Consider the following 15,349-nt stretch of genomic DNA (forward strand, 5'->3'; position numbering starts at 1 on the left):
GCTCTTGTTACCCAGGCTGGAGTGCAATGGCGCTATCTTGGCTCACCGCAACCTCCGCCTCCTGGATTCTCCTGCCTCAGCCTCCTGAGTAGCTGGAATTACAGGCACGCGCCACTGTGCCCAGCTAATTTTTTGTATTTTTAGTAGAGACGGGGTTTCACCACGTTGACAAGGATGGTCTCAATCTCTTGACCTCGTGATCCACCCACCTTGGCCTCCCAAAGTGCTGGGATTACAGGCTTGAGCCACTGTAAGCTATTACTTTTAATGATCATCATCAGTCAATTCAATTGTGAAAGGAAGTCAAAACTATCAGACAAATTAAAAAGATTGTTTAAAAAGCACTGAGGAACTTTGATCTGGTTCAAGAAAGAGAGGAAAAATGTAAAATTTTTAAAAGTTCCTCCTCAGCAATGCAGAGCCTGTTAGTAATTACCCATTGTGTTATCAGCACAATGATTAACTAAACCTTTTGTGGGTAATGGGCACTTCAGTGAAAACCAAAGGCTAGTGTTGACAGAGTGCCAGAGGCTTTTAATTTCTTTATAGCACATTAAAACCCAGTCCATCTTTGCCACATTTTAACCTTGTTTAGCATAAATTGTTGCACTTTAAATTCATTGTCTTACATGGTCCAGTGGAGATCACATTAAGAAGTGTCATCGCAGTATTCCCATGACCAAAACTTTTTAATCCCTCCTCCCCTTATAGCATACAAAAATGTAGTTATCGATGACTACCTGTCTCCCATTCTTTTAAAAAATATTCTGAATCATTTCACATTGGAGATTCAGAAACTAAAGTTTTAAGGAAACCTTGATAGAAGTAAATACAGTTATCTTGCATGAACTTCCTACACCTTTATTTATAAATGCCAGCTGATATGTATTTTCAAAGCCAGTGAAGCTGGTCTTGATTTCTAAGTTCATTTATGTAATAGTTTCACATCTACATGAACATATGAAAACTAATGATGGACATCACTCATGGCATGACAGACACAGGTATTGGTTTATCCAGCAACCATTTGCATATTCATCCCATAGGTGCCTTCTTTTCAAGAATAATTTGCCAGCTGTATGTCTCCACAACCCCTATCCCTCTGCATTTCTTCCTGTCATGTCATAGGGAGGCGACCCAATTTAGCTAATGAAATATGTCAGGGAGAGAGTTAGGGGAATCTGAGAAATCTGATATCTCTCTTGATAGATAAATGGCAGAAGACACTTCTCCTTATCAAATGTTGTTTGCCTCTATAAGATGCCTGCAACCACAACAGCCATCTTGCCACCATGACATGCCAAACCTAAGGATCAAGCCTATGAGCTGAGGTTAGAAAAAGTCAGGGTCTTTGAAGACTTTGCTAAAACCACCCTGGGTCTGCCCACTTTCAGGCTTCTGGCTGGTTAGCCTTTGATTGCTTGCATCCTAATACCTCTGATCTGATTAAAAAGAAGGTAGTGTATTACGTCCACATGTAACCCAGTTTTTACCTTTGATATACACTGAGACGTCAACAATACAAGACAGAAGAGATAGGTGAGAGGGATGGTGATGAAGAATCGGAGTAAAGGGTAAGAATAGAGATGTCTTCCCAGGACACTCACATCAGGCCTGGCTGGGCTCCTCTGCAGCAGAGAAGCTGCCTCTGCAGGGGTTCTACAGGCCCTTCTGCCTGGGGATGCCGACCTGTGGCCTGCTACTTCTCAGGAAAGCAGCCAAAAAGTAACCATCTCTGCGTTAATGTTCAAAGGACAAATAGCAAATTTCCTTATGTTTTCTACTCCTTTGTTAAAGATGATCATGAATTGGATTCACTGAAATATGATCTACTTTAATTAAAGCCAGTGACATTGAGTAAATTAGAATGTAATTGCATTTTCCATGAATTTCACACAGCCTGCATTTTACCAAAAGAAACCCAGTTTCAGTCAATGCTTGTGTGCTGATACCTGCAATCAAAGCCCTATTAAACTAAACAAATCATTGCCTTCATGGAAGTAAAGGAAGCGTAAATACAAGGCTGATTCATAAAGTTTCTAATTTCTGCTATTTGGAAAGGCAGAGTTTGGAAAGAGCTATTTGGAAAGGAAAACTTTCTTTCAAGGAAAATGTAAAGCTGGACTTCCTCCATTCTAATGACGACGTGCCCTAGAAGGCTTTGGTCTTCCTGTATGACTGTTTTTTCCCCCATTTCTATTTTGAATAAAGTGATATCATTGCAAGAGTGTAGATGTTTTACAAAAATGTTCAAGTAAAAGGAAAATCCTAAATTTGAGATTTGATCATCAAAAGAATATCAATTTTAACACAATGTGTTTTTCAAAACAAGGAACAAAGATAAAAAAAACTAAACCACATTTGGATGATAGGTAACTGTTGAGAGAGAGAGAGGGGAGCCTATCTTGGTTAAGAATTTGGGCTCTTACCAACTGTGCCAGTATCCTCTCTTTCCACGTACATGCTGTGTTACAACCTTACCATATGTCACCCTATCTCTAAAATAAGAGTGAAGAAAAATAATAGTCACCTCATAGGGTTAGTGTTAGGATTAAACTATATATATTAAATGATGGTAAAATGATCACTCATGTTTGCAGGCTCAGAGGCACGAGAACAGTCAACCACTAATATTAATATAACACCAAAACTATGTGTTGTAAGGTGAAGTCTTATTTGTGCATTTTAGTAGAGTGAGGTCCACTGATTGGAGGCTGCCACCAGCATGATCCACACTGCCTATTCAACCCCCCAGCACACCAGTTAGTCTCACTGCTTTTCAGTGCCCCAGATGGTACTCTTACCTCCAGCCAACTGGCCTGGAAAAGCCAGCTGTGACTTCACAGGGGGTTGGGGCATGAAGCTTTTGACAAATCAGCAGAAATCCACCTACATCCAAAGATCAGTGCCAGCTCAGCCAGAATTGTGCATTTCAGCAAGTCATTTTTGGAATCAGTTGCTGGGGACACATTGTACACACACACACACACACACACACACACACACACACACACAGGAACCATCTATGCTGAATAAAATATAATTGAAAAAAACCTAAATGAGGACTCAAAAAAAGCCAGGGAAACTCTAGGTAGGTGAGTCAGTGAGACCATTCACATATATATGGAATTTACGTAAACTATGTGCCCTTGAGGTCAAATAAAAGCATTTTTATTGGAAATCCTCCATTAAAGAAATACAGTCTGAGTGTTGTACTTATTGTTTTCTATTTCCTTCTCTCCACTTGTTCACTAAAAACAGGCCTTTCTGTCTTGCTTAAAAGTCCAACATAAAGATACTTCTTTAGCTTCTACAGACTCTTACAGAAAGGAATTAAATAGCTTGTGAGTATCTCGACCACTGACACCTTCCTCGTGGAAATGCACCCTTGAATTTGAGCCTCATTTTGAGAAGAAAATTTTAATTTTTTTCTCCCAATCCCCAGAACTCCCAAGTGTGTCCATGTATCTCTGGCCTTATGCTAACACATGAATAAGTTAGCTGAAGTATGTTTGCACAGACACACACACATTTTCTTCTATTTTCCCTTCTCTGGGATTGGATTAGGCATGTATTAGTGCTTTCCACACTTGCATTTACACACCTTTCTCTCCTGAACTTAACATGCCCATAAGAAAACGCATTTGATGGGCCTGTCAAGCTCACCCTCTCCTCACATGAATGTAGCATCTTCCCTGAGCCTATTCCTCAAGTAGCTGTTATCTCAATAACCCAAGTAGAAACCTGGCTGTCTTCCTAAAACATCTAAGCACATTGTCACCCAAGGGTGCTCTCTTCTCTATTTCTAATGCCTTATCTTATCCCGAGTTCTCATAATCTCTAGACTATGTCAGTAGCTTGTAGATTCATCTCACTTCTGCCAGTGCTCACTTCTGCTCACTTCTGCCATACACATTCATACATACACACAGACACATGTATATGCATATGCACACAAACTCTACACAAAATTGCACACTTTGGTAACTTCTCCACTCTCTTCAAAGAGTGCCATCTTTCTAAATTCTAAAATCTAATTGTGTCAATCTGGTTTTTAGCTTTATAGCGGCTATTATTGTAAAAACTATGAATGAATCCCCTATACTCGACCCTGTAACACACATGAACACATAACAGCCAGAATGTAGCCCATACGTCAAAAGCACAATAAACTGTAACCCACAGGTCAAATCTATCCCACAACCTGTTTTTGTTACTCAAGTTTTATTGGAACACAGCTATACCCATTTGTTTATGTAGTGTCTGTGGCTGCTTTTGCACTATAATATAGTGTTGAGGAACAGCAGCAGACATTGTATGCAGCCCACAGCCCGCAATATTTACTCACTGACCTTTATGGGAAAAAAATTTTATTAAACTTGATTCTATATGATAAGACATTCTTTACAATTTGTCTAATATATATGTTGATATCTGAATATGTGACAGCCCCTATTTCGGGCAGATTGATATTCTATTTCCTATCCACAGGGATGGAGAAACAAAGGCATGGAGAGGTTATCTGTCCAAATACATCTTACAGCAATGAAGGGAGGACCCAAACCCTGGTCAGTAGGTTTCAGAACTCTTTCCTTAACTGTTGTAATTGCCCTCATCTGTTTTCATGTCTCCCCAATAATCTAGAACTATATTCCATTCCCAGAACCTTGCCCTTCCACGTGGCTGTGCTCAACACACACTGTTCTCTCTTGAAATAGCACCCTACCCAGGACACAACATCCTGCAAGCTATATGTATGCCCTCCCTCTGCCCCAAATCTTCAGTGCACACCATGCTACTCATGAGCAGCAGCCTCTCCCTCCCTCCCTCCCTTCTCTCTCTCTCTCATTACCATGCTTTAAAATTGTCATCTTGCTTTTACTGGCACAAGTAATTTTGATATTTTCTATTCTTTCTAGCCTTTAGGGAATGAAGACAATGGTCCTAAAGATCTTTTTAAAGTTCTCAGCTCCTTGACAGCCCAATCTTCAGAAGATAGAGCACACTGTCTGCCTCCATTTCTTCAACTGTCAGGTAGATAATGTCTTCTTCTAGGGTTAGGTTCCACTCTTGCAACCAATTATCCTAAGTGTGTACCATGTCTGCTAAAATAGTCTCACAGCACACAGAATCACATCTTGCAAATGAGGGTACTCATTTGCACAGTGAATGAACGAATGATTCTTAGGCCAATGAGGACTGGCCCACACAGCAAGAGAAGGCCTTGATGGAAATAGAAACAGCACTAAAACTGGCAGCTCACAAAGCGTGAAGCCTGAGTCAGGCCTCAGCTTTTGCTGCATTATCTAACAAATCGTGTGTGTAAGTATCACTGGCCCCCAGACACCCAGTACTACCTCAAACGCTGATCTCATTACATTAGCTGTTATTGCCTTCACTTTTGCAGCCTGCTCTGGAAGAAGCGGATCATTTCCTGAGGTGTAAACACAGCTTCTGATAATGCCAACCTTACAAGGTCAGTCTGCTCTCAGAAGTCCACGGGTCAGCCACAGAGCTCAGATACACATTTCCTCATCAAGATTTCTTGGAGCAAGATGAAGATACGAACTGACGTTTCTGATGGAAACCATGGAATAAAAACCAGGCTGTTTGAGATGATATCTTCAGACACCTTGTCAAACTGAAGTCACAGCAGAGTGGTATCTGGCCCTCCCAAAAATCTCAGCCATCCTTTGAGAAGGTAGGTTAGAAAATGCAATTATCTGGGAAAGTGTGGTTATGGGGATAGGAGACCAGAACAATGTAACTTCTCTCTGGACTCCTGAACTTCTATGTGAACCTCAGCAAGCCTGCCTGTTCCTCTATCTGGACACTGCATGTGAACATCTGCTCTTCCTTTATTTTTCTGTTTCTACTCCAAATATGAAAATTCTTTTGGTGTCAAATGAGTAAAGGATGTGGCCAGTGGGTATGGCCGCTGGGCTGAAACACAGATCCTGGGTGAAAAGCTTAGAATAGATAGAGAAAATTTACTATCTGCAAATCTAGCAAAACCTATGAATTTGATACTGTGTTTTCATGTTTTAAAAATGAACATTTTCTTTACAAAAGAATATGTCCCGGTTTTTTGTTATGTATTTGAATAAAGTTCTGGATTTGATATCCTGAAATTACAATAGTTTCCCCGTTCATAGTTTCCTCATGCAGGAACCTAACTGATTGCTATTGCATAAACGAGAGTACATCTGAGTTTTTAAGCAACACAAGTTACCAGATATTTTTCATCTTCTGTGAGAACTAAGGAAGAAGAGAGGTATGCCCAGAGGAGAGAAAAATAATTTTCATTATTTTGAAGATGGAATTTTCTCTGTTTTCAAATTATTAAGCTCTCAAATTTCCTCTCAGTGCCCATCAGAAAGGGGGCACCCAAAACATGCAAACTCTTCAAGTGTTTCCCACCACAAAATTGTATGAAACATACTTTCACACCATAAAATGGTGAGAAACACTTGAAGAGTTTGCCCTAAAAAACAAAATTCTTTTAAGTAGATTAAATAAAGAGATGGCCACAGGGGCATAGGAGTTGCCTATATAAATAATAAAATATTCTTCAGCTTTGTTATTCCAGAATTGTATACAAATCCAGAATTAATATTCCAGAATCTTATGAATGTTTTTGTCATATTTTCTTCCACCTTACCAGATAGTACTTGCAAATTTATGATACACTTGGATTTAAATATCTTTTAAAAAACCACTCTTGTCCATGAGAAAACAATAATTGAATGCAAGGGTCCACATACTTTTTCTGTAAGGGGCCAGATAAGACATGTTTTTTGGCTTATATGCCAGATGGTTTCTGTCACAAGTACTCAACTCTGCCATTATAGTGCAAAAGCAGCCATAAACAATAAGTAAACAAATGAATGTGGCTGTGTTCCAATAAAACTTTATTTACTGAAACAGGTGGTGGGCCAGATTTGGCCCACTAGCTGTAGCTTGCTGATTCCCGATCCGAAAGAATGACTCCCAATCTATGGTCTACTCTCATGTCAGATCTGCAATTTATAGAAAAGAAAATTCAAATCCATATGCACACCAAGGACTGTTTACTAAATAAAAATAACTTGTGTACACCTGTACTGCTCTGTCCTGAATGTACATCAAAACCACTGCCATTAAAAATAGCTTTGTTTGCCACTGGTTATCAGTCATTAGAAGTTAAATGTACAGTTATTCCCACATGAGGATCCACTGAAAGTTTCACAGTATCAAATCATATTTATACCCCAAAAGGTGACATCTCCAGATTTTCACTTGCAATTCATTTACTTCCTGCATTTCTCTGACTTTTCTTATGTTTCCTCTTGGGTAAAATGTGGTACCTTCCTCGCACCAGCAATATGCCTGAAGAGGTTCCCACTTCTCTGTAAAGCACATCCCAATACAAGGGGATGACAGCCACATGGCGCTGGCTGATAGATGGCATCAGCTAATCATTGCACCAGCCAGCCTTTATGAAACTCACATGTAAGATACTGCTCCAGTCACAGTCACAGCTGGCTCCTGATTAGCTCTCTAATGGGGGTAGCACTGAGGCAGAAAATCCCAAACAATAAGGGATCCAAATATAATTTATATTTGGCTCAGCAAATGACCTTATTTTGTATCCGTTTTACCTTCATAATTATGTTTTCCTTAGACTAATACAATCTGTTGGCACACACCATCTGACATCAGAACGGGATGTGTAAAAACGCAGGTAGGTGGCAAAGAGAAGCTGGCAAGGATAAAAATTTTGCTGTGGATACTTGAACAAAAATAATAACATCTAATGGAGAGAAACTTGACTCTACATCATTCAGAGGGTCACAAAATCAAGCAGGAATTGACTTTAAATTTCATCTGTTCTGAATGTGACAACGATGGGTTAAATAGTTTATCACAGATTATTCATCTAGAAGGTATAAAATAATACTGATAATGATGAAGATAATATTGGTGATGATGGAAACCTCTAAATCATTTTTCTGACCAAATTAGCCAAATTATACCCCCATCACAGTCCATCACAGCAATCAGTAAATCTTTTTCTATCAAGGGTCAAATAGTAATATAAAATAGTAAATATTTTTTATGATCTCGGTGAAGACACTCAATTCTGTCATTGAATGAGAGTATTTGTGTTCTAACAAAAATGTAAGTATGAATATCAAAATTTAAATTTAATATAATTTCACATATCAAGAGATCCTTCTTTTTCCCATTTTAGTCATTTAAAAATGTAAATATGAATCTCTGCCCCAGATTAGTACAAAAACAGGCAGCCAGCCAGATGCCGCCCCACCCCTACTCTATCGCATTGCCCTTTCTTACTTTAAGTCCTTATTATTATTTGAAACAATATTGTACATTTCTTTCTTTCATAAACAGTTTACTAATTGTTTATATTGTATCTACCTTCATTCAAATATCAGTTCTTCAAGAACAGGGACCATATGCATCTCTTTCAACTAGGTATCATCAGTGCCTAAAACAGTACTTGTGACAGATAGATCTTAATAATATTCATTGAATGCCCAAATGAATGACTAAATATTATTATTAGGGGTATAGTGATATGCATTTGCCACTAGCAAACTTTAAAACACCTCTACATCAAAATATATGTTTAGGCCAAGCACAGTGGCTCACGCTTATAATCTTAGCTTTGGGGGGCTGAGACAGGAAGATCACTTGAGTCCAGGAGTTTGAGAAACATAATGTGACCCTATCTCTACAAAAAGTAAAACCATTAGCCTAGCATGGTGGTGTATGCCTGTGGTTTCAGCTATGTGGGAGGCTGAGGCAGGAGGATCTCTTGAGCCCAGGAGTTTCAGGCTGCAGTGAGCCAGAATCATGCCACTGAAATCTAGCCTGGGCAACAGAAGCTAGATTCTGCCTCAAAAAACAAACGAACAAACAAAATTTACCTCAACATCACATGCTTGATAGGTAAAGGTAAGAGATTATTTTCCACATTCTGTATGTGAGTAAATGCAGAGAGATGAAGTGACTGGCCAGAGAGGACAGCTGTTCATGTGTGGGGCTTGAAATGTGGCTTTCCTGCCATATCCAGGCCTCTATACACTGCAGGAAACTGATTTCTCATGTAGTCATAGCCCAGGCAGGCACCCTTGCTCACAGGACCATGTTGCCTAAACACTTTAAATGTGAGATGCTGAATAATAAAACAGAATTTAGAAGATTTTAAAATTATCCTTGATATAGTTTGGCTGTGTCCCCACCCAAATCTCATCTTGAACTGTAGTACCCAGAATCTCCAAATGTTGCAGAAGGGACTCGGTGGGAGGTAACTGAATCATGGGGTCGGTTATCTCCATGCTGCTGTTCTTGTGACAGTGAGTTCTCACAAGATCTGATGGTTTTATGACGGACTTTTCCCTCTTTGCTCAGCACTTCTCCTTCCTGCCACCAGGGAAGAAGAACATGTTTCCTTCCCCTTCCACTATGATCATAAGTTTTCTGAGGCCTCCCCAGTGATGCTGAACTGTGAGTCAATTAAGCTTCTTTCCTTTATACATTACCTAGTCTTGGGTATGTCTTTATTAGCAGGATGAAAACAGGCTAATACAATCCTCCTCTAATAAGTTGCAACCAAAGTTTCATCTCTGGGGTCTCTGGGTTCCAGAGAGTTTCTAAGATGTTTCAGTTAATATCCACCAAGTTCTAATCAACCTTCCATGCTACTACAGTGGTGCCACTTCCACTAGGGGAAGATTTAGAAATTCCAAAGATGTAAGGTTGGATGGTAAGTCCTGATGCTCAGGCTCCAAGCAGCTATGGGTCCACATGGTCCTCGTCAGTACTTTCTCTCTTACCTGCGCTATGGGAAAGGACAGCTAAACTACAGGCAATAAACAAAACCCAGATGACTCATGAACTGCTCTCTGCTGCTCTTTTTAGCTAATTAATTCTCATAGCATTTATTGAGCATCCTCAGAGGGCTGATCCTTGTGCCATATATACTGCGGACTAATGGATATGAGGGAAAGAATATGGACTTTGAAATGAGGAAGATCGGAGTTCAAATCACTGCTGTCACGATCAGCCACATACCTGAACAAATTACCCTACATTTTAACCTCTAAAATAAGGACATAACTCACAACTTTGTAATTATTAATAGAATAAAGCAAGATAACATATTGCCCACCCCAGTTTCTGGCAATCTAATAGATATTCAGTCAATGATTGTTTCCTCTAGACCTCAAGGTACGTGTCCTTTAGTGAAGAATAAGATAAGTCCGTTTCTGACTGGGCAGTTGGAACTAGTGGGTAGCTCTTTCCCTACTGAATATGGCACCTTCATGTGTATTAACAAAGTACCCTGCTTCAAGGCACTCTCCTATTGTATGCTGGAATGGAGTGATGACTATACAGATTTTCAATGGCAACACTGTGAATGGGACCCTACAGTGGTGCAGTATACACACAGTCAACCATAAAAAGCAGTTCTTATCAAAATGCACACTGTATTAATTCAGATGAAAGAAGGATTAATACAGGCTAGACTAGTCAACAACAGTCACGTTGACAACCATGGCTTGAGTTTGATTTTAAGATGATGAGAACTGGTGGAGCAAGTAAAATAAGCATTTAGTGAGCACCATGGGTGGGGAGCCAGGAGAGCCAGTCCTTGAGTTCTGACTCAGTTCTCAGAAGAGCTCCCCATGAATAGTCCCATACTGGGTAATTTGATTGAAGAGCCACACACAGACCAGCTCCACATACAGATGAGAGCATGTGTCTCCATGCCAAACAGGTTTTTGAGAAGCAGAGAACATAATGCTGTACTTGGCCATTTCCTAGAATTCAGAATTCCAAACATTTTGGAAGTATACCCCCCAGTGAAAATGCAGTGCTGGCATGCAGACCAGAGGCTCTGCATGATAGAGGCGATCCTGGAAGTCAATACGTTTGTTCTTTTTTTTTCGTTTTTTTTTTTTTTTTTGAGACAGAGTCTCTCTCTGTCACCAGGCTGGAATGCAGTGGCTCAATCTCGGCTCACTGCAACCTCCGCCTCCTGGATTCAAGCCATTTCCCTGCCTCAGCCTCCAGAGTAGCTAGGACTACAGGTGCATACCACTAGGCCCAGCTAATTTTTTTTTTTTTTTTTTTTTTGTATTTTAGTAGAGACAGGATTTCACCATGTTGCCCAGGAGGGTTTTGATCTCCTGACCTCATGATCTGCCCACCTTGGCCTCTCAAAGTGCTGGAATTACTGGTGTGAGCCACGGTGCCTGGCCCAATAAGTTTGTTCTTAAAGCTTCTTTCAATATGACAGGGCAAATAAAACACCCTGTACATTGAGCAGTCCTAAAACTGAGGCTCACTTGGACTTTATCAACATCGAATCCAGCATGTTTATTTTACTGACCAGGGTCAGTAGGTGAAGGCAGCTTTTCAAAGGGAAGGATGTGATGAAGTATGTCAGATAATTCCTAATTTTTAAGGGGTCACACAGGAATTCCTAGATCAAGCTGTTTGCTAACTAAAGAACTGGTTTGTGTTTTGTTTCAGTGAAAATCTCTACCCTTGGGAGCAGTACCTTTGTGTTAACATCTCCTTAAGTGTGTAAAGAAAAACACAAGAAGAACCCGTGATTTCAAGGAAGCAGCTACACAGAGTAGATGAGTGTAGGATTTGAGAAGGTCAGATCCCATTTTGAGGTGTCTTTCTGCCATAAACCACCTGATGATCTTGGGAACGCTACATGCCATCCCTAAAGTGAGTAAAATCAGCAAAATGGGAGACAATATTTATTCTGTAGACTACCTCATCTAGAATGTTCAAATCGTAGTCTGAGGAAGGCAGATCAATTTTATCACATTAGTAAAACCTGATGAAACAACAATATTTGCCTGGGATGTAGGTTGAGAGGGATCCTGTGTGAGCATGGGCTCAGTGGGAAAGTCAACGGGGATGGAAGAGAGGCATGTGCCGGGCATGGGAGACAGAGGGTGGCAGCACAGCTTTTTGCCATCACTATCATTGAGAGTGGACTTCTCTTGAGTCAGTCTGCCAAGGGAATAGGGTAGGAGCAAAACAGTATTTTGCTGTGTGTTCTGGTTAACGTGGGTCCTGATGTTTGTTTATTTATTTTTAAGATGGACTTTCACTCTTGTTGCCCAAGCTGGAGTACAATGGCATGATCTCAGCTTATTGCAGCCTCTGCCTGCTGGATTCAAGCAATTCTCCTGCCTCAGCCTTCCTAGTAGCTAGGATTACAGTCATGTGTCACCACACCCAGCTAATTTTGTGTTTTTAGTAGAGACAGGGTTTCTCTATGTTGGTCAGGCTGGTCTTGAACTCCCAACCTCAGGTGATCCTCCTGCCTTGGCCTCTCAAAATGCTGGGATTATAGGCGTGAGCCACTGTGCCTGGCCTGGATCCTGATATTTAAACACTATCCAATACTCACATATTTGCTGCATAAGGAACAAAACTGTTTCCCACGTGATGGCCTTCCTAGGAAGGTCAGTGGAGATCACCTTCCTCAGGACCCCAAAGCCATGGCTACCCAAGGCTGCTCCCCTCTGGGGTCCTCATATTTGATATTCCACTACTAGATATTTCATTCCTTTGGATTTTTCTCTCCTTGATTCTCATTAAAATTAAAATGAAAAGTCTTCTGGGAGGAGTAACACATTCAACCAAGAAGCATAAACTTTATCGAATATCCCTTTTCTTCTATCAGGACTTGCAAGGCACTGGGTCTCCTAGGTGACAGCGATGTAGGACATTTTCTCCACCCCTTCATCAGACCTGTGACAGGGGCACCAGCTTACTCAGCCCACTGCACTCAACCTCTTGTGGGAGGAAGCACCCGAGTGAGCAAGTTCAGAATCTGCCCAGCTGCTTTGGGCTTTAGCAGGAGCAGGTTCCATGCAGGCCCCATGGCAGTGCCCAGGTGGGGTGCCTGCAACCCCCAAAGCCCCAGAGGGCATGTTACAATGCTCTATTAGCACTGCCATCCATGGACAGCAGTGTGTTTTCAGTTCAAAGGAGCTCTTGCCTTGTCCTGTGGGATGGCTGTCCTCCACCGGCAAGAACAACGGGCCAGTGTGACAGCCTTTTCTGGGTACCCACACTTGGTGAGTCCCAAGCTCTGTTCAGCATCCAAAAAGAATGAGGTTGCCCAGACACGTAAAGGATGGTGAAGGCAGAGAGCTTTATTAAGTGATGGAAATGGCTCTCAGCAGAGAGGGGAACTGGACAGGAGACAGAATAGGCAGGTAATCTTCCCTGAAGTCTGAACATCACTGACTGGCTCTTCTTCAATATTAAGCCTAATCTCTCCTCCTAAGGCTAGCCATCCCTCTGACATCAAGTTCTCGCTCTCCAGTTAAGCTGTTTCTCTCTCTACTGAGTCTGTAGTTTTTATAGGCAAAGGATGGGGAACAGGGCGAGCCACAGGTAGTTTTAGAAAAGGCAACATTCAATTGGTAAAAAGACATTATTCGGAAAGAACTGATCAGGAGAGAGTAGACACACAGGGACAAAAGTCCACACTTTGGGCTATGGGTTTCATGCTTTTCAGCTGGAAGGTAGGACTTCACCAGGGACCTTCCCTGTCTGCCTAGAGTTTCTCTGCCTCTTGTCTATATCAACAGAGCCCGTTGGGAGTGATGTGTGGTCAGAAAGGATAAACAATTGAGCTGAAGATGAATCTCCTAGGCTACTGCTCAATACCATGCTCAGCACAGTTCTAACACCAGTACCTGCTCAAATAGGGAATGAGAAGTAACTTTTCCATGCCGGAGCCCCCAAAGAACAAGCATTGTGTGTCCCACTTCAGTACCGAGACTCCTGCTGGAATGCGTGGGACAAGCTGACAGTGAATATCCTGGTCTCATCTTATTTCTGGCACCTCTCCTGGAGTTCCCTCCTGGAGAACCTCAGCAGCATTAAGAAGCTGGAGTTTCTTAAGCACCTGCCAGTGAATGGCAGACTCCAGAATTTCCTAAGAATTGTTCATCTGAGAACATGGGGATTAAATGTGGAGATTCTTGGAATGCATGAGGCTTTAGAATGTGCAGTCTGGGGTCCACCTCTTATAGAGATCAAAGGGTAGAAAGAGACCAAGAAAGAGCTACTACTACTACTTGTGGAGTGTGTTCTGTGCCAGGATTAATCATGCTACTTTATCCTCACAGCCTCTTCACTTGGCAGAGTTAACCATCCTCTGTTCCAAAAAACCAAAATTCAGAAAGACTAATTTATTCATAGATACCCATAGTATAACCCAGGGTTGCTGGGTTTTGGGGTATGCATTATTGTGAAAAGGTATCATTTGTAACTGTTGTACCTTGAGTTCTTGTTTCGAAAAAGTTCTAGGAAGAAGCTCAGCCCTGGAAAAAACAAAAACTGATGGGAGCCAGAGAGGCTTGAGTCTGAGACGAAGTTTGGCGAACTCCGCTCAGTACCATACTAACCTCCAAGCTTAGGAAGAAGCTTGTTTACCATTTTCTGTTCATGTGACGTATGCAGAGGCAGGATTGGCAGCTGCGCCTGTGCTGCCTATACTCCACCTCTCCATACAATGACTCAGTTTACCAGCCAAATTAAAAAACCATGTTGACCTTTGTTAGGGGAGGCACTGCTTTAGGACCTATCCTTGGTATCCTCCTTACTTATGGCAAGTAATAAAACCCCCTTGTTAAATCCTCCTTGGTTATCACTGGACTGTTACTTGCCAAGCAATTGAACCAACCTGTTGCCTGGGTAACACTAGTAAGTGAGAACGGGTATGACTCTAATCTCCCAGACTGTCTTCCTTTCCCTGCACTGTGCTACAGGCAGATTGCACGGTAAGGCCTGGGGTATAACACACACACGATTCTAGCACAAACAAACAGAAATAGGGGCCTCAGAATTTAATTTCTTGATTATAATTCTGGTTTTTAAATGCATTTTAAATTCAATCCTTTTCTTTTCTTTTTCTTTCTTTTTTTTTTTTTTTTTTGAGACAGGGTCTCAGCTGTTGCCCAGGCTAGAGTGCAGTGGCATGGCTCACTGGAGCGTCCATGTCCTAAGCACAAGGCATCCTCCTACCTTGGCCTCTCAACTAGTTCAGACCACAATCATGAGCCACCATGCCTGGCTATTTTTGTTGTTGTAGTTATTCTTTATAGAACTGGGGGTCTCACTATGTTGTCCAGGCTGGTCTCGAACTCCTGGTCTCAAGCAATCCTTCTGCCACAGCCTTCCAAAGTATTGAGATTACAGGTGTGAACGAATGCACTCAAGTTACATCTTTAACAGTGATAGGAAAAGCTTCATGTACCTGATATACCCTCTGCCCAGGCACTTCTCAACTGCTGCT

The 15,349-nt window shown here is 41.4% G+C and overlaps 1 protein-coding gene and 1 long non-coding RNA gene across 10 annotated transcripts in view; one reads left to right on the forward strand and one right to left on the reverse strand.

Annotated features, from left to right (window-relative positions):
* CTNNA2 (catenin alpha 2) overlaps window positions 1-15,349 on the reverse strand; it is a 1,148,556-nt gene that overhangs the window by 526,665 nt on the left and 606,542 nt on the right. The window lies entirely within an intron of this gene.
* On the forward strand, window positions 5,398-14,692 carry LOC103787870 (uncharacterized). Its single transcript, XR_008476258.2, has 4 exons — window positions 5,398-5,701; window positions 9,418-9,513; window positions 11,545-11,751; window positions 13,638-14,692. It is a non-coding gene; the product is annotated as an uncharacterized LOC103787870 (long non-coding RNA).

The sequence above is a fragment of the Callithrix jacchus genome, chromosome 14 (assembly GCF_049354715.1).
Source record: "Callithrix jacchus isolate 240 chromosome 14, calJac240_pri, whole genome shotgun sequence".
In the NCBI taxonomy this organism is placed as follows: domain Eukaryota; kingdom Metazoa; phylum Chordata; class Mammalia; order Primates; family Cebidae; genus Callithrix; species Callithrix jacchus.